This window comes from Salmo trutta, chromosome 8 (assembly GCF_901001165.1).
Source record: "Salmo trutta chromosome 8, fSalTru1.1, whole genome shotgun sequence".
NCBI classification, from domain to species: Eukaryota; Metazoa; Chordata; class Actinopteri; order Salmoniformes; family Salmonidae; genus Salmo; species Salmo trutta.
The window spans coordinates 14,842,064-14,863,826 of record NC_042964.1 but is presented as its reverse complement, the minus strand read 5'-3'; the positions used below and the strand labels follow the sequence as shown (position 1 = coordinate 14,863,826).

The 21,763-nt window shown below is 41.1% G+C and overlaps 1 protein-coding gene across 26 annotated transcripts in view; it reads left to right on the top strand.

The window, feature by feature from the left end:
• Positions 1-21,763, top strand: part of LOC115198257 (receptor-type tyrosine-protein phosphatase delta) — a 641,938-nt gene that overhangs the window by 213,473 nt on the left and 406,702 nt on the right. For all 26 annotated transcript variants that reach the window (XM_029760069.1, XM_029760096.1, XM_029760088.1 and 23 more), the window contains one exon: positions 7,554-7,665. The gene's annotated coding sequence lies outside the window, so the exon portion shown is untranslated. The remainder of the gene's footprint in view (positions 1-7,553; positions 7,666-21,763) is intronic.

Genomic DNA, 21,763 nt, shown 5'->3' with positions numbered 1-21,763 from the left:
TTAAAAAATGTTGTGGCCTTTTAAGCATTCTAGTGCAGTTAAATAGTTAACACACACACGTGGACGCAGCGGTCTAAGGCACTGCATCTCAGTGCAACAAGCATCATTAAAGTCCTGGTTCGAATCCAGGCTGTATCACATCCGGCCATGATTGGGAGTCCCATAGGGCGGCGCACAATTGGCCCAGCGTTGTCTGGGCCATCATTGTAAATAAGAATTTGTTCTTAACTGACTTGCCTAGTTAAATAAAGGTTACACACACGCCACACTGACCAAAAAGTTATTTTGTTGGAATTTATGTATATCCCCATTCCCAGTAAACATAATCAAAACCTATTTCTTTCACTTACTTGATGTGCCGTTTTGTTATTCATTTGTTTAGTCGTTTCATTCTCAACCAGAATTGCAATGGAATGCCGTTTGGGTCTTTGCGTGTCAAAAAATATACTATTTAACACTATTTGACGTGTCAAATAACACTATTTGATGTGTGAATTAAGCTTCAGGACCTGAATATGACTGCACGTCACATAATAATTTAATGCGTTCATAATTTTTTTATGTAGTTATTACACATTGATTACACTCACTCGTATTTCATGTCACAACGATTCATCGATACGTATGCTATGATGCTGGCAAAGTTGTCTCGCGCACCTACAGTGCTGGTCATAAAAAAAGCTAGCTAGCTCATGGATGCAAACAATGTTCTTCCCCAAAAACATAGCAAAACAACATAATCTGTTTCAGTAGCTATAGTTAGCTAGCTAACAATATAGCTAGTTGTCATCATCTAAAATAACCCTAATTTACAAGACAGTTCTTATTTGATTAACTTCTTGCAGATCAGTGGGACGCTAGCGTCCCATTTCGACAACTTCCGGTGAAATTGCAGAGCGTCAAATTCTAATTAGATTACTATAAATATTACATTTTCATGAAATCACAAGTGCAATACATCAAAACAAAGCGTAACTTGTTGTTAATCCAGACGCCATGTCAGATTTCAAAAAGACTTTACGGCGAAAGCAAACCATGCGATTATCTGAGGACAGTGCCTAGCACACAAATGCATAACAAATCATTTTCAACCAGGGAGTTGCGACACGAAAGTCAGAAATAGCGATATAATATATGCCTTACCTTTGAAGATCTTCTTCTGTTGGCACTCCAAAAGGTCCCAGTTACATTACAAATGGTCCTTTTGTTCGATAAAGTCCTTCTTTATATACATAAAAACTCAATTTAGCTGGTGCGCTTCCGTCAATAATCCACTCGGTTTCCCTCCTTCAAAATGCATACAAAATGAATCCCAAACGTTACCAATAAACTTATCCAAACAAGTCAATCAACATTTATACTCAAACCTTAGGTACCATAATACGCAAATAGACGCAAAAATTTAAGACGGAGAATTGTTATTGTCTTTACCGGAGAAAAATACCAAAGAATGCGCTCTCATTCACCCGCTTGGAAACACTACAGCAAAATAGGAGCCACCTAGAAAAACTACAATTTCTGCCTCATTTTTCCAAAAACCAGCCTGAAACTCTTTCTAAAGACTGTTGACATCTAGTGGAAGCCCTAGGAACTGCAATCGGGTACGATTTCGCCCTATTATAAAAGTGCCAGCCATTGAAATCAGTGGTAGGATGAATTGTTTTGGGGGAGGATGGTTTATCCTCGGGGCTTCGCCTGCCATTAGAGTTCTGTTATTCTCACAGACAATATTTTAACAGTTTTAGAAACTTTAGAGTGTTTTCTATCCAAATCTATCAATTATATCCATATCCTAGCTTCTGGGCCTGAGTAGTAGGCAGTTTACTTTGGGCACGCTTTTCATCTGGACGTCAAAATACCGCCCCCTATCCCAAAGAAGTTAATGGTGGTAGGACCCATCTATGTGAAGCTAGCCACAATAAGGATTAGCCACAATAGTGGACTTTGCGGTTAGCCTTCAAAATGAAACTATGGCATAATTCTACTATTTGTATTTATTTGCATCACTGTCAATAGAATACTTTTATTTTGAAGGCAAACCGAAAATTCCACGATTTATTTTCATGAACTGAAGTTCAATTTTAATAGGCAAACAACAAGTGGCAACCTTGCTAGTACTTACTCACAAGGTTTCCTAAATCATTGCTAAGAATAATGAAAATGACTGCAGTTTCTACTGGTCATTGTTTTCAGGCTGGTTGTATTGGTGCTAGCTAGGTACCAAGCTAAAGCTAGCTACCCCAGAAGTTGCGGTCGGACAAATTATGCTTTATTACCAACGCGGTATTGTAAACACATCGTTCGTGTCCGGGGTTTGCTTGTTTACATACTTTTTTGTACAGCTTTGACAGTGCTACTGTATCTTTTTTGACACACAAAGACGCAAATGGAGTTCCATAGTATGTATGTCGTGAAGCTAATAGCAGTGACACTATTACTGTGTAACTCCGGTGGGGCAACATCTGAAAAATAGCGCACTTGGTAGTGTATACCGGTGCTCGACCAGTCGGCGAAAGCCAACATCACCCACGACAGAGAACCGCTGATTGTCAAGGGAAATGAATTCCATTATCTTGGCTTTAATGGATTTCGCCTTTGAATTGTCTCACTGAAATGTTCTTATTCTTTCAAATGACTGTTCGATCCACACAGCAGACATTGTGTGGTTAGGAATGCTGGGTTAGGTTAGGAATGCTGTGTTGCACATGTTGGGCAAAATGTTACGTGGCGTCATTATGTCATGTACCTATGTTATATAGGTATGCACGGTAGCTTTGACATCGGTTTTTAACATCGGCGTTAAACTAGACATCGGCCAATACCGATGTTCGCATTTTTTCTAATATCGGCCGATTCCGATGTGTATCATGTATCCCTAGCATTAACACTTTTGTGATCAGTTCATAATGTAGGACCATAGGACATGTTTTTGAATACACTCATACTTTATATTCACTATATGTATTTTAGCACTTCAGGGAGCAAACAACTCTACTACTCACCCCCCTCGGTCTAATTATTCCATTCAGAACACACCATAATGCACATTTTAACATTCCATGCGCAATATGCTTTCATCGAAACACATATCATCAATATGCATCATCCTATCCATGGCCATTTGTCAAAGATAAACAATATATTGTATTTATTGACATGTACCTCTTCACCTGCTCCGGCATGCTTATGAATTATTTAATATTATATCTTATTAACATCTGTTCTGTTAATAATGTCCATATTTATGGAAGTGCCTAGTGGTTGCATGGATAGGCTATTGTTGTTTGTGCCATTATTCATTATAGCTCAGTATTTGTATAATTCATTTTATACAGTCTTTTTCAATTATCTTTATCAAGGGTTTCCATCATTTTGGAGATGACTGGATTTGCGTTGCATCTAAGCAGTGTTCGGTTTCATGGTTTCATGGCCTTGAAGTTACACAAGTTAAATACATTACTATTAAGACTGCCATTCAGACATTCACTGAGTCGTGTACAGTAGCTGCCTTAAAATGTAAAAGGAAGTCATTTTAATTCTGTATCTAACGGCTTTATACTTTCTTTTTCCAAGAAGCTGGATGTTTGTCTTTTAAAAAAATGTATGACTCAAGTCAGATTACATTGCACAACCACTCACCCTTGAGCTTCCTTTTAATGTTGTAGATTTATAATAAATAATTATGTAACGGTAATAAAATTACTCAGGTCAACATGAATACATGACCATAAGGGGCATGTCTAAGATCAATAGGCAGAACTATGTCCCCTTAGAGGATTGTGGGTACAGTTGTAATTGGGGCGCCTGTTAGCCTCCCAGTACCCGTTCCCCAGGCAGGGGAGTACGCCATACGCCAGTGCAAATGCTCTCTGTGTCTACAGAATCTCCATTGAACTCATCAACCGCTGCCAGAAAGTTTTCGAAGCGTGCTATTCGCCTTAAATATATACCCTGGTCTTTTTTTCCATAACACCTTTCTCTTGCGCTCAAGGGAGATGGCTCTTGCTGCACTTATATTTCTTAGTGGTTGTCTTGTAGTCCAGAATAGATTCTTCTTGTTCTGTGTGTTAAATATTCGGACTAAGCACGCCGGGGCATTAGACGCTTTACAGCACATTTCACTCCCCAGGTGGGTGTTTCAGTGTCTCCAGTGTGATGTGGTTTAAAAGCTACTTTCTCTCTGCTCAGGTGGCGAGGTGATCCAAACGAGAGGTGACATTTACAATACATATGTAAAGTAAATACATGGGTTAGGAAAACACAAAGGGGCCATGGACTCAAACTAACTTTGTTGCTAAGTAGTTGACACTGGCAAAACTACTGTGTCGTGTACGGGTACTGTAAGTTGTGGAGGCCTGTTATGTATGAGTGGCTGGGTACTTTTAAAGACAACCAGTAACGCTTTTACAGTAGAGCTACCTGCCACAATATGTAGTATTCGCTTTTAAGACTACACTCAAGTTGAAGTGGCACAAATCAGCACCTTTTATGACAACCAACTTCTGCCAATGGCAAACGGAGCGAAGCTATAGTGGACAATAGTTTGAGTGGATGTCAACTGACAGCTAGCCGAATGTCACGTAAAAATGTATCTGCTAAACAAATGCGATACTAACTAATGGTTTTGTCACCAGGTTAATATTTCAAGTAGATATTTCAAATCTTTCACACCTTGTCAGTTGTCGTAAGAAAATGGCACACTTGATGTTGTGTTAAAGGCATTATGTCAGGAACCTAAATGTTTGACCATATTTTCATTGCATAAAGCCCACATTTAGGACCCTCAGTAGGCCAGTGAGTAAAGGCATTGCCTCTTTATGATTCCAGCTGCCTGTGTGCATGTGAGAGTATATTAGTGTGTTTGTGTTTAGGCATGTGTGCGAGAGATGGTGTGAGTGTGTGCGCATTTGCACGTGTATATGTGTACGCTCATGTGTGTATCTATACACGTGTGTGTGTGTGTGTGTGTGTGTGTGTGTGTGTGTGTGTGTGTGTGTGTGTGTGTGTGTGTGTGTGTGTGTGTGTGTGTGTGTGTGAACATTTCAAGGGAGCTTGCCAGCCAGCCTGACTGAGATGATTTATTATGCAGCTTGAGGGGACTCTTACTCCGGGGGTCATGTGACTGACACGGCAGCAAGGCATGAAGCACCATCGCTCTTCGCCCCTGGGGATAGAGAGCCCTGCCAGCACAGTCCTCCTGCCCAAACTGGCAGTCTCTGCTTCTTTCTGCTTCCCTCTCTCTCTGAGACACACCCTGATCTAACACTGATATTATGATGCAAATATTAAATACAAATATTAAACGCTACATGCAAATATTATTAATTTAACCCGAGTCATGTCAGATTTGGGCCTGCGTTTAACCACATAAAATATTGCATTGTGATGCCAAGCAAGATATTTTTTTCCATTGAATATGTTATTGAAATCCTGAAACTATACTTCAATCACCTGCTTTAGATAGAGGATACCCCAGGCTAGGTAGAGGACATGGCAGCCTAGGTAGAGAGGACCCGGCAGGCTAGGTAGAGAGGACCCGGCAGGCTAGGTAGAGAGGACCCGGCAGGCTAGGTAGAGGACACGGCAGCCTTGGTAGAGGACACGGCAGCCTAGGTAGAGGACACGGTAGGCTAGATAGAGGACACGGCAGGCTATGTAGAGGACATGGCAGGCTAGATAGAGGACACGGCAGGCTAGGTAGAGGACACGGCAGGCTAGATAGAGGACACGGCAGCCTAGGTAGAGGACACGGCAGCCTAGGTAGAGAGGACCCGGCAGGCTAGGTAGAGAGGACCCGGCAGGCTAGGTAGAGAGGACCCGGCAGGCTAGGTAGAGGACACGGCAGCCTTGGTAGAGGACACGGCAGCCTAGGTAGAGGACACGGCAGGCTAGATAGAGGACACGGCAGGCTATGTAGAGGACATGGCAGGCTAGATAGAGGACACGGCAGGCTAGGTAGAGGACACGGCAGGCTAGATAGAGGACACGGCAGCCTAGGTAGAGGACACGGCAGCCTAGGTAGAGGACACGGCAGCCTAGGTAGAGGACACGGCAGCCTAGGTAGAGGACACGGCAGGCTAGATAGAGGACACGGCAGGCTAGGTAGAGGACACGGCAGCCTAGATAGAGGACACGGCAGCCTAGGTAGAGGACACGGCAGCCTAGGTAGAGGACACGGCAGCCTAGGTAGAGGACACGGCAGCCTAGGTAGAGGACACGGCAGGCTAGGTAGAGGACACGGCAGCCTAGGTAGAGGACACGGCAGCCTAGGTAGAGGACACGGCAGGCTAGGTAGAGGACACGGCAGGCTAGATAGAGGACACGGCAGGCTAGGTAGAGGACAAGGCAGCCTAGGTAGAGGACAGTATAGCAGTTCCAAGCGGAGGTGAGTGGAACAAGTGAGTGGCTAAAACAATCAAAGACCAAGATAAAGATAAACATTTCAAAATAACTGATATGATAGCCAGACTCTGTGTGTTTGGTCTTTCACATGTTACAATCCACACATTTTTAAGGGACTAGCGATAGCATAGCCTACTTAGGTTATCAAGAGTAATCACATCCGAGTCCCAAAGGGCGGCGCACAATTGACCCAGCGTTGTCCGGATTTGCCCGGAGTAGGCCGTCATTGTAAATAAGAATTTGTTCTAGTTAAATAAAGGTTACATTTAAAATAAAAAATACAAATTCAACAATGTTTGTAGCAAACAATTAGCCCATTGGTTGAATGTGTCCTTTGCTATCAAATAAGCGATTAACATGTTTTTATCCATGGTCTCCCATTTTCCACATGTGGGCTGCCATTGTTGTCCATTCTAGACCACACAGTCATGTGAGAGTTAGCTACCACGTAAGTTCCCACTTCTACAGGCGGAAATGGGAGACCCTGGAGAAAAACTTGTTTTAAACGCTTATTTGATAGCAAAAGACACATTCAACCCGACGAATCATAAGGATTGTTCCTAGAGATATTGAATATGCCTCTGTTGACAGGGCACGTTATTTTGGTGAAACCGAATAGTTTGTTTAGTTGATCAAGGATGCCAGGCTGCATCCTTACAGAACCAGCCATCTGTAAACAATGGCTCTCTGCAGGATGAAACAACTTATGCCTTAAGATTAAAGTGATGCTCCAGAACTTTTTGGTGTACTGCGTCATCCATTTCATATGATATGTTGAGCTCTGCAAAATTATTATTATTCAAAAAAATATATTAAATGCAATTCGGATGATTTGTTACGAATCCAATTTCTACAATGTATTACACATTTGTTGTGCTTCAGATACCGGACTGCATTTTTAAGTAGGTTTAGTGACATCCCTGGTCAAAACAGCTTATGTTTGTTAAGAGTTGAGTTGCATCATGTCAGTCCTGGAGGGCTGCAGTGTTTACTGGTTTTCACTGTTTAATCAGTGACTGATCAAATGATACACTGCACAGTTTCTTACATGCTCTATCTTGTCTCCCACTTCTCTCTCTCCTCTATCTCTTTTTGTCATTTTCCTCCTCTCTTTGTCTCTGTCTCTGTGTGTCTGTCTCTCTGTCTCTTAGGTGGGGGCATTGGGGGTATTGGTCATACTGGTGTTGTTGGCGAGGACGAAGCTTGGGCATCGGGCAGAATGTTGCCACCTGCATGAGTGGAACAGAGGAGCCTCAGTTCTGGGTGAGTTCATGGCCCACATTCATGAAATCTCTGGCACAATAAAACCTTCTGCCCTTCTGCAGGGTATCATGGAGAGCAACTTTCTCAGTGCTGAAAGCACCATAAACAGTGAACACCGGCAAATGTTTTCGAATGAATCTCTGAGTAGGAACGTGTTTGAACTCTGCTTTTTTAGATATAAGAGTGAGGACAAACCTCTACTAAGCTAGTGTCTCCCTGTACTTTAACAATAGCCAGCATTCGCGGCTTTGCTCGAACTTGAATGACCTTTTTGATTTTTCATTGAGGGACGATATTTGTCAGGTCAGAATGATTTCTCAATACGGCTTTATAGACTCATTCTATCAGACTCAACTCTTATTTTGAAAGGTTTCATGTCAGCGTATACAGCACTGTAGTGTAATGCCTTACCCATACTAGAATCAGATAGTACACTAAGCCCATCTAAAAGCTTGCTCTTCCTGCTGTACCAGAAGCTCACCCAATCCATTATATCAGATAGTACTCTGACTCTGTCTCTTACCCAGATCCTGCTCTCTCATTCCATTTAGATGCAACCGTTTAGTTGCATCTAAGACTTATCAGTCTTCCATTAATCAGATGAATGACATAGTCTATGTCCCAAATGGCAGTCTATTCCCTATATGGTGTACTACTTTTGAAAGTAGTGCACTATGTAGGGAATAGGGTGCCATTTGCGACTCAGCCATCGGAACTCAGGCTGATCTGATGGCAAAGACGTTTAGTTGTCACAGTGGAAAGATCAGCAAAGACTTGTAAATGTCAGCATGAGCGGCGCACGATCTCTACAATATTTGCAACTAATTTGTCACTCTGGATTTTTTCATGTTAACAGTCCCCCACCCCGATATATGCTTGGCTTCTATCATCACAGGTTTATAGAAGAGAGGATGTGTTTGCGTGTGTGTCCTATCCAGTAGTTTGAAAGTCCAGTCATATTCTCTTTCCTTTTCCTGAAATCTCCCTGACGTCTCTTTGCAGAGCAACAACACGACTCAAAAAACCCAAAGGATAGGAGTCATGATTATCATCATCCCATACACACAGGGAGCTACCACATGCAGACTCTGAGACATTATGGAAAATACAGTATCTCCCTCTCTGTGCCACAGGCCCTTAATGTGAAACCTGTCCTCTGAAAGAAAGTGAAAAAATATATGAAAAGTAGAAAGTAAAAGTTTCCCCTCAGCTGGCCTGTACTGTGACAGGACTCACAGTCACAGAACACATTCAGGGAGATATAAATATTGAGCACTGAGGGATTTTTGCTCCATGAATTATTAAGTCCAGTGGCTTTATGTAAGCTTCTGAAAGCTATCTCCCCCAGCTTTACTGTTTCACTCTGCACCAAGCAGCGACTCGGGAACACGGCGGTAGAGAGACAGCACATAAACTCAAGCACACATAGATATACATTTGGTGTAGTAGACAGACAGGCAGACAGACACGCAGACATGCAGGCAGACAGACAGACAGACAGACAGACAGGCAGACAGACAGACAGACGGACGGACGGACGGACGGACGGACGGACAGACAGACAGACAGACAGACAGACAGACAGACAGACAGACAGACAGACAGACAGACAGACAGACAGACATTGTTTAGTTGATTTTAAGGCTAACAATATTGTTAACAACTTTTACTTTAGTAGAATCTTGCCATTATGATTAAGAGATGGGTGTTGTAAAGACATCACCTGAAAACAAATTGCAGAGGTTTATTTTTTCCCAACACCATGTCCTTTCCACTAACACGGTGTGGATTTGGTAGCACTAAATTATTGATGGCATTACATGACATGGATGGCTGAGTTCTCCTCTCAGCAACATTAAACCTGCTCCTAAAAATAGTTGTTTTCTCTGACTCCTCTTTGACAAAAAGATAGGGACAGTAGCTTTCTGAAAAGGTATTCAGGCATTTGTGTCCGGTGTGTGTGTGTGTGTGCCTGTTTCTTTGCGCATGTCTGTGTGTTTGTGTCTTTGTGCATATGCATGTGTGTGTTAGTGTGTGTGTACACAGGTTTGTGCCTGACTCAAGTGTGTACAGTGTCCTCCACTAATATTGGCACCCTTGGTAAATATGAGCAAAATGGGCTGTGAAAAAAATATTTGCTGTTTATCCTCTTGGTCTTTCATTCAAAATGTTCACAAAAATCGAATCTTTAATTGAAATAAAATGATTGAAAAAAGGAATGTGAAATAAATGAAAAAAATGTTTTTCTCCAAAACATGTGTGCCACCATTATTGGCACCCCTAGAAATTCTTATGAGTAAAATCTAACTGAAGTATATTCCCATTCATATTTTATGTATTTAAGTTCACCTGAGTGATTAAGATCACTGAAGTGGTAAGCCATGACTTGTTTCACTGGGGTATGTAAATATGAGGTGACACACCGGCCAAGTTCCCATAGTCATCCATCACTATGGGAAAGACCCGAGAATACAGTAATGATGTGCGTCAAAATGTTGTTGAGCTGCACAAATCAGGAAATGGCTATAAGAAAATAGCTCAAGGGTTGAAAATGCCCATTTCCACTATCAGGGCAATAATTAAGAAGTTTAAAGCAACTGGAGATGTCAACAATGGGCCTGGAAGAGGACGTTTCTCTATATTGACCCCAAGCACAGTGAGGAGGATGGAGACATTAGTTGAGTCTTGGGGTCAGAAAGTCTCCAAAACTACGATCAGACGCCACCTACATAACCACAAGTTGTTTGGGAGGGTTGTCATAAAAATGCCTTTGCTGTCATCAAACAACAAACTCAGGCGCCTACAGTTTGCCAAACGTTACTGGAACTTTCAACGGAACCAGGTTCTATGGTCAGATGAGACCAAAATATAGCTTTTTGGAAACAAACACCAGAGGTGGGTTTGGCGTAGACAGAAAGATAGCCATGCAGAAAAGTACCTCATCCCCACTGTGAAGTATGGTGGTGGATCTTTGATGTTGTGGGGCTGTGTTTCTTCCAAAGGCCCTGGACAAGTACTTAGGATACATGGTATTATGGACTCCATCAAGTACCAGCAGATATTCAATCAAAACCTGACTGCATCTGCTAGGAAGCTTAAACTGGGCCGTGGTTGGATCTTCCAGCAGGACAATGATCCAAAGCACACCTCAAAATCAATGGTCTCATATCCCTTGCCGTGTGTTCTCCAACCTCATTACACCTTATAGGAGTCTCAGCGTGGTATGTTGGCAAAGGGAGGTTGCACAAAGTATTGAATGAAGGGGTGCCAATAATTGTGGCACACATATATTTGAGAATATATTTGTTTTATGATAAGAATCTATTTTTTCTTTCAATTATTTTACTTCAAATGAAGGTTAGATTTTTGTGAATATTTTGATGGAAAGACCAAGAGGATAAACAACAAAAACATTTTTTACAGACCGTTTTGCTCATATTTACTAAGGGTGCCACTATTAGTGGAGGGCACTGTATGTTTGTTTATGTCTGTGTGTGTGTGTGTGCTCCTTGTTTATTGAAGTAGGACACAGTGACATGGAAAATATGTTTACTAGAAGATATTTCCCCAGTGTTGTTTGATGTAGGAATGCTGATCTAGGATCCGTTTTGCCTTTTAAATCATAATGAATAAAAGAGGGGACCTAAATCAAAACTCTACTTTGACATGCTTTGTGAATAAGGGTCTTCTCCTTTGTATGGAAGCTAAATCTACAACAATGAGCATTCCAACAGTCTTATTATAACCAACATAATGTGTAATGTTTTGTATTACTGTGCAGGCTGCTGTGAAATACACATTTAAATGATTAAGTATCATTCAGTTTGAAGATGGCAGCCGTAGGACAGTGCACATTTTATTCAGCTTGTATTGAAAATCTAATCAAATAAAATGTATTTGTCACATGCGTCGAATACAACAGGTGTAGTAGACCTTAACGGGAAATGCTTACTTACAGTACGATCCCTTAACCAACAATGCAGTTAAAGAAATAGAGTAAAAAAAATATTTACTACATACACTAAAGTATGTAGTATTTTAAAATTCTATAAAAAGTAACACAATAAAATAACAGTAATGAGGCTATATACAGGGGGTGCCGGTACCGTCAATGTGCGGGGGTACAGGTTAGTCAAAGTAATTTGTACATGTAGGTAGGGGTAAAGTGACTATGCATAGATAATAAACAGAAAGTAGCAGCAGTGTAAAATCAAAGGGGGGGTTGTCAATGTAAATAGTCCAGGTGGCCATTTAATTCATTGTTCAGCAGTCTTATGGCTTGGGGGTAGAAGCTTTTAAGAGAGGACAGTCTATGACTTGGGTGACTGACTATGTTGTTGAATGCTGAGCTGTAGTCAATGAACAGCATTCTCATATAGGTGTTCCTTTTGTCCAGGTGGGAAAGGGCAGTGTGGGGTGCAATAGAGATTGCGTCATCTGTGGATCTGTTGGGGCGGTATGCAAACTGGAGTGGGTCTAGGGTTTCCAGGATGATGGTGTTGATGTGAGCCATGACCAGCCTTTCAAAGCACTTCATGGCTACCGACGTGAGTGCTACGGAGCGGCAGTCATTTAGGCAGGCTACCTTCGCTTTCTTGGGCACAGGGACTATGGTGTCATTAGCAAAGCGAACATAAAAGGCTTTTAGCTCGTCTGGTAGGCTCGCGTCACTGGGCAGCTCACGGCTGGGTTACCCTTTGTAGTCCGTAATAGTTTGCAAGCCCTGCCACATCCGACGAGCGTCAGAGCCGGTGTAGTAGGATTCAATCTTAGTCCTGTATTTATGCTTTGCCTGTTTGATGGTTCGTCTGAGGGCATCGCAAGATTTCTTATAAGCATCTGGATTAGTGTCCCGCTCCTTGAAAGCTGCAGGTCTAGCCTTTAGCTCAGTGCGGATGCTGCCTGTAATCGATGGCTTATGGTTGGGATATGTACGTACGGTCACTGTGGGGACGTCGTCGTCAATGCACTTATTGATTTAGCCAGTGACTGAGGTGGTATACTCCTCAATGCCATTGGATGAATTCTGTAACATATTCCAGTCTGTGCTAGCAAATCAGTCCTGTAGCATAGCATCCGTGTCATCTGACCACTTCCGTATTAAGCGAGTTGCTGGTACTTCTTGCTTTAGTTTTTGCTTGTAAGCAGGAATGAGGAGGATAGAATTGTGGTCAGATTTGCCAAATGGAGGATTAGGGAGAGCTTTATATGCATCTCTTTGTGTGGAGTAAAGGTGGTCTAGAGTTTTTTTTCATCTGGTTTTACATGCTGGTAGAAATGAAATAAAACAGATTTAAGTTGCCTGCATTAAAGTTCCTGGCCACTAGGAACGCCGCTTCTGGGTGAGCATTGTCTTGTTTGCCTATGGCTTTATACAGCTTGTTGAGTGCCGTCTAACTGCCAGCATCGGCTTGTGGTGGTAAATAGACAGCTACGAATTATATAGATTAAAAATCTCTTGGTAGATAGTGTGGACTACAGCATATCATGAGGTACACTACCTCAGGCGAGCAATACCTCGAGACTTCTTTAATATTAGACATCGCGCACCAGCTGTTATTTACAAATAGACACACACCCCCACCCCGTGTCTTACCAGATGTAGCTGCTCTATCCTACCCATGCGTGGTATCACAATCTTTTATGTCTCGTTGGTAGGATAGTCTTGATAGTAGATCATCCAGTTTATTTATAGAATGGATGGTAGAGGCGGTTTGCCCGACCGCCGACGAATTCTCTCAAGGCACCCCGATCTCCACCCCCTGTATTTCCGGCTTTTCTTCATGCGAATGACAGGGATTTGGGCCTGGTCTGTGAAAATGTCAACTTTTGTCAGTGTACCTTTATCAGGAATAAAAAAAACTAGAATAGTGTGTAAGCAGTAACATTTGGTATGTTAGTAGACATTAGTGCGAGGTACGAGTTCTCTCTGGTTAAGTCAATTGAAGGGGAAACTCCTGGCCCTGGTCCAGATTCTAGGGATTGTCTTGAGTCAGTTATCCTCAAGAAGCCAAGCTTTGGTCGTTCACCAATACAGAGTAGGTATTTTGCTAGCTAAGCGTTCAATAGACAGAAACAGTGACTATAGGTCTTGGTGGATCATTTACAATAACAAAACCGAAGAAAGGAATTCCGATAGGTATGGAAGAGTTATTATGTTTAGTAGCTTAACTTGATAACTTCTCAGCCAGTTAACTTTGATAAACAGCCACATATACACTGAGTGAACAATAGATTAAGAACTGCCTCAATTCATTGGGACATGGACTCTACAAGGTGTCTAAAGTGTTCCACAGGGCTGCAGGCCCATGTTGACTACAATGCTTCCCACAATTGTGTCAAGTTGGCAGGATGTCCTTTGGGTGGTGGACCATTCTTAATACACACAGGAAACGGTTGAGCGTGAAAAACCCAGCCGTGTTGCAGTTCTTGACACAAACCGGTGCACCTGGCACCTACTACCATACCCCGTTCAAAGGCATATTTTGATCCTCCTTTCTGGAACAGCCCTCAGGTATTTCAACCAAACCCACAGAATTTCCAAATCAGTTTTTCTCAAAATCAGTTAAGCTACTTTATTAATATGTCTGTCCAAAATGCTTCATTGGTTGATCAGGTCCTGTTCCTGTATTCAGTATAACAGTATTTATGAGCATTAAATATATACAACAGCAATTTTGGGTAAAATCGCTTAGTTAAAATGCTGAACGGAAATCATGGGTGAAGGAAGAATTCCAGCTGAACTCTATTATTTGATGAGTTTAATTAAATCCCAGAGTTTCTCTCAAGGCGCTTCTAGGGGGTTTCTGTATTTAAGGCAGATTAATTTTTCATTACGCATAACTGGAGTCTGACTTGTAATTAGTGAGTGCATGGCAGCTGAGGGCTGTCTGTTTGCCTTTGGAAATGCAGATGTCTGATCTTTCACTTACCTTGTTCTCTCTACACACCTCTCCCCTATTTGACCTAGATAGTTTTTGTATATTTATTGATATGTAGGCTACGTGGGCCTTCTTAAATTGATGTAGTTCTGTCCTTGAGCTGTTCTTGTCTATTAATGTTCTGTATTATGTCTTGGTTAATGTTTTGTGTGGACCCCAGGAAGGGTAGCTGTTGCTCTTCCTGTTTTTGATGTAAAGAGTGTGGCTAGACTCCGTTAACCATATTAATGCTAAAGAAGTGGTTTTGATTGCTACTGTTTAGATACTGCGGTATGGATTTGAGATGTGCCCTATAGGTGAAAGTGCTCTAAAATGGAATTATAACTGTTCATAGTGTATTGTCTTCACAAACATTTAAAGCTAGGTTGTACATGGCCCCTACAATGTAAAATGCACATACATGGCCTCTATGACACACATTTCTTTCTAAACTTTGATTTATTCAGGGTAGCCCTGACTAGGGTCTCATTCCCACTACAATAAATCGAAACAACTGCAATCCTCAAATAATTAATTCCAAACCATTGTCCTAAACTGCCCTAACGGCACCAAGGACTCAAAATGCAAGGAATTGTGCAGGTTATTCCAACAATGGGGTCACAAAAAAGAGGATTCACCTAAACTGGTCAAGACCAGAGGGACCTCAAGAGTTAATCCACCCTGCAAGCAGGTTTGATAACTCATTATTTAATACTTTAGCAACAAAGTTAAGTAAATTGGAAGCTTTTGTAGTAGAGCTTTTTAAACAAAAAGGTAGTAATGAAGTGATCTACGGGACTTCAATGAGGATCAGCCAAACTTTTATTACAGGATGCAGGGACGAGTGTTTAAACTGTCATCTGTGTTAAAGTGAAGGGCTCTATGGTAAACGACATCCAAAGGTTTAAGAGTAGTGGCTGCTGCAATCTGGTAAATGGCGTCACCATAGTCTGCTTCCTGCTATTTAGGGAGAGTCAAGATCTATTTCTAAAAAAGAAGCCCAATTTAAGTCTTAGCTTTTTAATTAGCTCATCCATATGTTTTTTTGAACATGAAGACTTTTTCAAAAAATAAATTCCCAGATATGTATAGGCGGGAACCCAATCGATGGGAGAACCCTCCAGTGAATAAATATGTAGTTAATCTGAAACATTGTTGCGAGAATTAAAGAACAATATACAGTGCGTTCAGAAAGTATTCCCACCCCTTGACTTTTTCCACATTTTGTTGTGTTACAACCTGAATTTAAAATTGATTAAATAGAGATGTTTTGTCACTAGCCTACACACAATACACCATAATGTCAAAGTGGTATTATGTTTTTAGTCATTTTTGCTAATTAATTAAAAATGAAAAGCTGAAATGTCTTGAGTCAATGAGTATTTAACCCCTTTGTTATGGCAAGTTTAAAACTTTAAGGAGCAAAGATTTGCTTAACAAGTCACTCACTCTGTGGGCAATAATAGTGTATTTTTGAATGACTACCTCATCTCTGTACCTCACACATACAATTATCTGTAAGGTCCCTCAATCAAGCAATGAATTTCAAACACAGATTCAACCACAAAGACCAGGGAGGTTTTCCAATGCCTCGCAAAGAGGGGCACCTATTGGTAGATGGGTTAAAAAAAAGCAGACATTGAATATAAGGCAACAAAGTCCCATTGCAGCTCTAACATAGCCTGGTCAACAGTTGGGGCAATGGCATACATAGTGTCATTTGCATACAGATTAATATTACAAGTTTTAACAGATATACCAGTATTATTTATATAAATAGTATAGAGAACAGCGGTACAGCTTTTGCAATATCCAGAAAACTAGACTTGACACCATCAGAAATCACACATTGAGTCCTGTCTGACAGATAATTCTGTCTGTAGTTTACCTAATGCACGTATTATTGGCACAGCATAGTGTGATTAATAGTGGGAACAACGATAATTATTACTGTTGGCAAAGATACAACTAATTCCTCAATTATCAACAAGAGAATTAGTGAATATGTAGGTCATTATTAAACAGTTACCCCCTTATAAATCTGATGTTTACTCCAAAAAAGGTCAGCAAGGTGAATATGGGGAACATGTTCATTCACTTTCAGCATCATGTGAAATGGGGGATGAACGTCAATGACACAAAAGTCCTTGCTATCTTTGAAAAAATGCTAAAGCGAATACTTTTACCTTGTTGGTTCAAATTGGTAAGGGCTTACATTTACATCATTCAATTACAATACATCCACATGATGGTGCTGTTCCTTATTGAAGAACAATCTAAGATCAAACTTGTGATGTCACCAGTTACACTGGATTCAGATTGTAACCTTTCATGATTGCTTCATTGAATGAGAACCATAGAGCCACATATAGAGGCTATGAACTGTAGACTGAAAAAATATTCATAGATTTTGTATAAACAACAATTAACAAATATCACCATATACAAAAAGTATTGTTTATTGATTATTTGTTTGCCTGCATGACAATGTACAGTGGGGGAAAAAAGTATTTGATCCCCTGCTGATTTTGTACGTTTGCCCACTTACAAAGAAATTATCAGTCTATAATTTTAATGGTAGGTTTATTTGAACAGTGAGAGACAGAATAACAATTTAAAAAATCCTGAAAAACGTATGTCAAAAATGTTATAAAATGATTTGCATTTTAATGAGGGAAATAAGTATTTGACCCCTCTGCAAAACATGACTTATCACTTGGTGGCAAAACCCTTGTTGGCAATCACAGAGGTCAGACGTTTCTTGTAGTTGGCCACCAGGTTTGCACACATCTCAGGAGGGATTTTGTCACACTCCTCTTTGCAGATCTTCTCCAAGTCATTAAGGTTTCGAGGCTGACGTTTGGCAACTCGAACCTTCAGCTCCCTCCACAGATTTTCTATGGGATTAAGGTCTGGAGACTGGCTAGGCCACTCCAGGACCTTAATGTGCTTCTTCTTGAGCCACTCCTTTGTTGCCTTGGCTGTGTGTTTTGGGTCATTGTCATGCTGGAATATCCATCCACGACCCATTTTCAATGCCCTGGCTGAGGGAAGGAGGTTCTCACCCAAGATTTGACGGTACATGGCCCCGTCCATCGTCCCTTTGATTCGGTGAAGTTGTCCTGTCCCCTTAGCAGAAAAACACCCCCAAAGCATAATGTTTCCACCTCCATGTTTGACGGTGGGGATAGTGTTCTTGGGGTCATAGGCAGCATTCCTCCTCCTCCAAACACGGCGAGTTGAGTTGATGCCAAAGAGCTCCATTTTGGTCTCATCTGACCACAACACTTTCACCAGTTGTCCTCTGAGTCATTCAGATGTTCATTGGCAAACTTCAGACGGGCATGTACATGTATTCTTGAGCAGGGGGACCTTGCGGGCGCTGCAGGATTTCAGTCCTTCACGGCGTAGTGTGTTACCAATTGTTTTCTTGGTGACTATGGTCCCAGCTGCCTTGAGATCATTGACAAGATCCTCCCGTGTAGTTCTGGGCTAATTCCTCACCGTTCTCATGATCATTGCAACTCCACGATGTGAGATCTTGCATGGAGCCCCAGGCCGAGGGATATTGACAGTTCTTTTGTGTTTCTTCCATTTGCGAATAATCGCACCAAATGTTGTCACCTTCTCACCAAGCTGCTTGGCGATGATCTTGTAGCCCATTCCAGCCTTGTGTAGGTCTACAATCTTGTCCCTGACATCCTTGGAGAGCTCTTTGGTCTTGGCCATGGTGGAGAGTTTGGAATCTGATTGATTGATTGCTTCTGTGGACAGGTGTCTCTTTTACAGGTAACAAGCTGCAGTTAGAAGCACTCCCTTTAAGGGTGTGCTCCTAATCTCAGCTCGTTACCTGTATAAAAGACACCTGGGAGCCAGAAATCTTTCTGATTGAGAGGGGGTCAAATACTTCCCTCATTTCCCTCATTAAAATGCAAATCAATTTATAACATGTTTGACTTGCGTTTTTCTGGATATTGTTGTTGTTATTCTGTCTCTCACTGTTCAAATAAACCTACCATTAAAATTATAGACGGATGCTTTCTTTGTCAGTGGGCAAACGTACAAAATCAGCAGGGGATCAAATACTTTTTCCCCTCACTGTATATATATATTACCAGTCAAAAGTTTGGACACACCTACTCATTCCAGGGTTTTCTTTATTTTTTACTATTTTCTACATTGCAGAATAATAGTGAAGACATCAAAACTATGAAATAACACATTTGGAATCATGTAGTAAGCAAAAAAGTGTTAAAAAAATCGAAATATATTTTATATTTGAGATTCTTCAAAGTAGCCACCCTTTGCCTTGATGACAGCTTTGCACACTCTTGGTATTCTCTCAACCAACTTCATGAGGTAGTCACCTGGAATGCATTTCAATTGACAGGTGTGCCTTGTTAAAAGTTAATTTGTGGAATTTCATTCCTTCTTAATGCGTTTGAGCCAATCATTTGTGTTGTGACAAGGTAGGGGTGGTATACAGAATATAGACCTATTTGGTAAAAGACCAAGTCCATATTATGGCAAGAAGAGCTCAAATAAGCAAAGAGAAATGACAGTCCTTCATTACTTTAAGACATGAAAGTCAGTCAATCCGGAAAATTTCAAGAACTTTGAAAGTTTCTTCAAGTGCAGTCGCAAAAACCATCAAGCGCTGTGATGAAACTGGCTCTCATGAGGACCACCACAAGAAAGGAAGCCCCAGAGTTACCTCTGCTGCAGAGGATAAGTTCATTAGAGTTAACTGCACCTCAGATTGCAGCCCAAATAAATGCTTCACAGAGTTCAAGTAACAGACACATCTCAAAATCAACTGTTCAGAGGACACTGCGTAAATTAGGCCTTAATGGTAGAATTGCTGCAAAGAAACCAATACTAAATGCCACCAATAAGAAGAAGGGCCAAAAAACACGAGCAATGGACATTAGACCGGTGGAAATCTGTCCTTTTGGTCTGATGAGTCCAAATTTGAGATTTTTGGTTGAAACCGCTGTGTCTTTGTGAGATGCTAAGTAGGTGAACAGATGATCTCTGCATGTGTGGTTCCCACTGTGAAGCATGGAGGAGGAGATGTGATGGTGTGGGGGTGCTTTGCTGGTGACACTGTCTGTAATTTATTTAGAATTCAAGGCAAACCTAACCAGCATGGCTACCACAGCATTCTACAGCGATACGCCATCCCATCTGGTTTGCGCTTAGTGGGAATATCATTTGGTTTTCAACATGGGAATGACCCAACACACCTCCAGGCTGTGTAAGGGCTATTTGACCAAGAAGGATAGTGATGGAGTGCTGCATCAGATGAGCTGGCTGCCACAATCACCCAACCTCAACCCAGTTGAGATTGTTTGGATAAGTTGGACAGCAGAGTGAAGGAAAAGTAGCCAACAAGTGCTTAGCATACGTGGGAACTCCTTCAAGACTGTTTTAAAAGCATTCCAGGTGAAGCTGGATGAGAGAATGCCAAGAGTGTGCAAAGCTGTCATCAAGGCAAAGAGTGGCTACTTTGAAGAATCTAAAATCTAAAATATATTTTGATTTGTTTTACACTTTTTTAGTTACTCCATGATTCCATATGTGTTATTTCATAGTTTTGATGTATTTACTATTATTCTACAATGTAGAAAATAGTAAAAATAAAGAAAAACCCTTGAATGAGTAGGTGTGTCCAAACCTTTGACTGGTACTGTACTGTATATACACTGAGTATACAAAACATTAAGAGCACCTGCTCTTTCCATGACATAGACTGACCAGGTGAATCCAGGTGAAAGCTATTATCCCTTATTGATGTCACTTGTTAAATCCACTTCAATCAGTGTAGATGAAGGGGAGGAGACAGGTAAAGAAGGATTTTTAAGTCTTTGGACAATAGAGACATGGATTGCGTAAATGTGTGCCATTCAGTGTTAAGAATGTGTTACTTATGTTTACTATACTCAGTGTATATCTTATTTATCATTTGTTTACCTAATGCATTTGATTTGCTCAAATTCTCATTGTCAAAGTGAGCTTTCATATTTTTTAGACAATAATGAAAAATTGACAAATAGCATTTTAAAATAGTTACATTTAATTGTTTAGGGAATTATCTGGTTATTTAATCTTGGACAGATGAGGCTTTGTAATACAGACGTACCACATTTGAGTTATTTCAAGCACACTTAGGGTTATCTAAGAACATACCTTTTACATTTGAAGAAGACAATTGTGGTAAGTATGATTATATGTTGCAAGAAACAAAAAAAACATTTATAAGAATGTGATATTCTATGTAGTTCAATACATATCCAGCAGATGGCAGTCTAGCAATGTAAAATATCTCTCTCTCTCCCCCTGAAAGACTCTACTCTCCCTTTAAGCACTTTTGAAATATAAATGTTCTACCCCTCCACTTCAAGATGGAGCCAGGTCTTTCACTTTAGATGACGTCTCCCGTCGTGTGCGGGAATGAAAAGTGATGGCAAGAACTTTTATTTTCTGCGGTAATGAAGTACAAAGCCTGTGTGTGCATGCAAAGGAGCTCATGCAAGATTAATGTTCTCCCGAAGGAAGCCCCCCCCCTCACCGCAACCTCCCTCTTCCTCACATTTGTTTAGTTTTTTGTTGTTTTATTTTTTCACCTCCTCTTCCACTTCCTCCCTCTCTCGCTCCTCTCGTGCTCCTCTCGTCTCAAGTCCGATGGCGTCACCCTCGCCATCTGTCTGTTCACCGGTCCGTGTCATTGACAGAGTACCGCGGTAGGAGAGCAGGAGTCTGTGGACTAGCACGTCTTGAATCCCGCACTTCCTCTCATCCTTTCACACCACCACCACCACCAGTTTTGTCTATCAAAAGCCTCGCCACCTCCATTCTTCATTCTGTCCATCAAAAACATGCATCATTTCAGCCCACATCACGGTTTGTTCATCCGATGCAATGGAGAGACTGTTCTTCTCATTCTGAAATAACTCCTCGTATTTCTCTGCACCAAAATAGAAACATAGAGTTGTGTAGAAGGTAGATTATATAAAAGAGGATTTGATGAATTAGCCATTTGTCATTGTTTTAATTTCACTGATGTTAATGTTTTGAGGGTGAAGTACCACTTAAAACAAGGTTATAAAAATACTGAATAACTTATAACTTAATGCATTTTATTATGGGGACTGTAGGCGTCTATTTGTCTCTCTGCT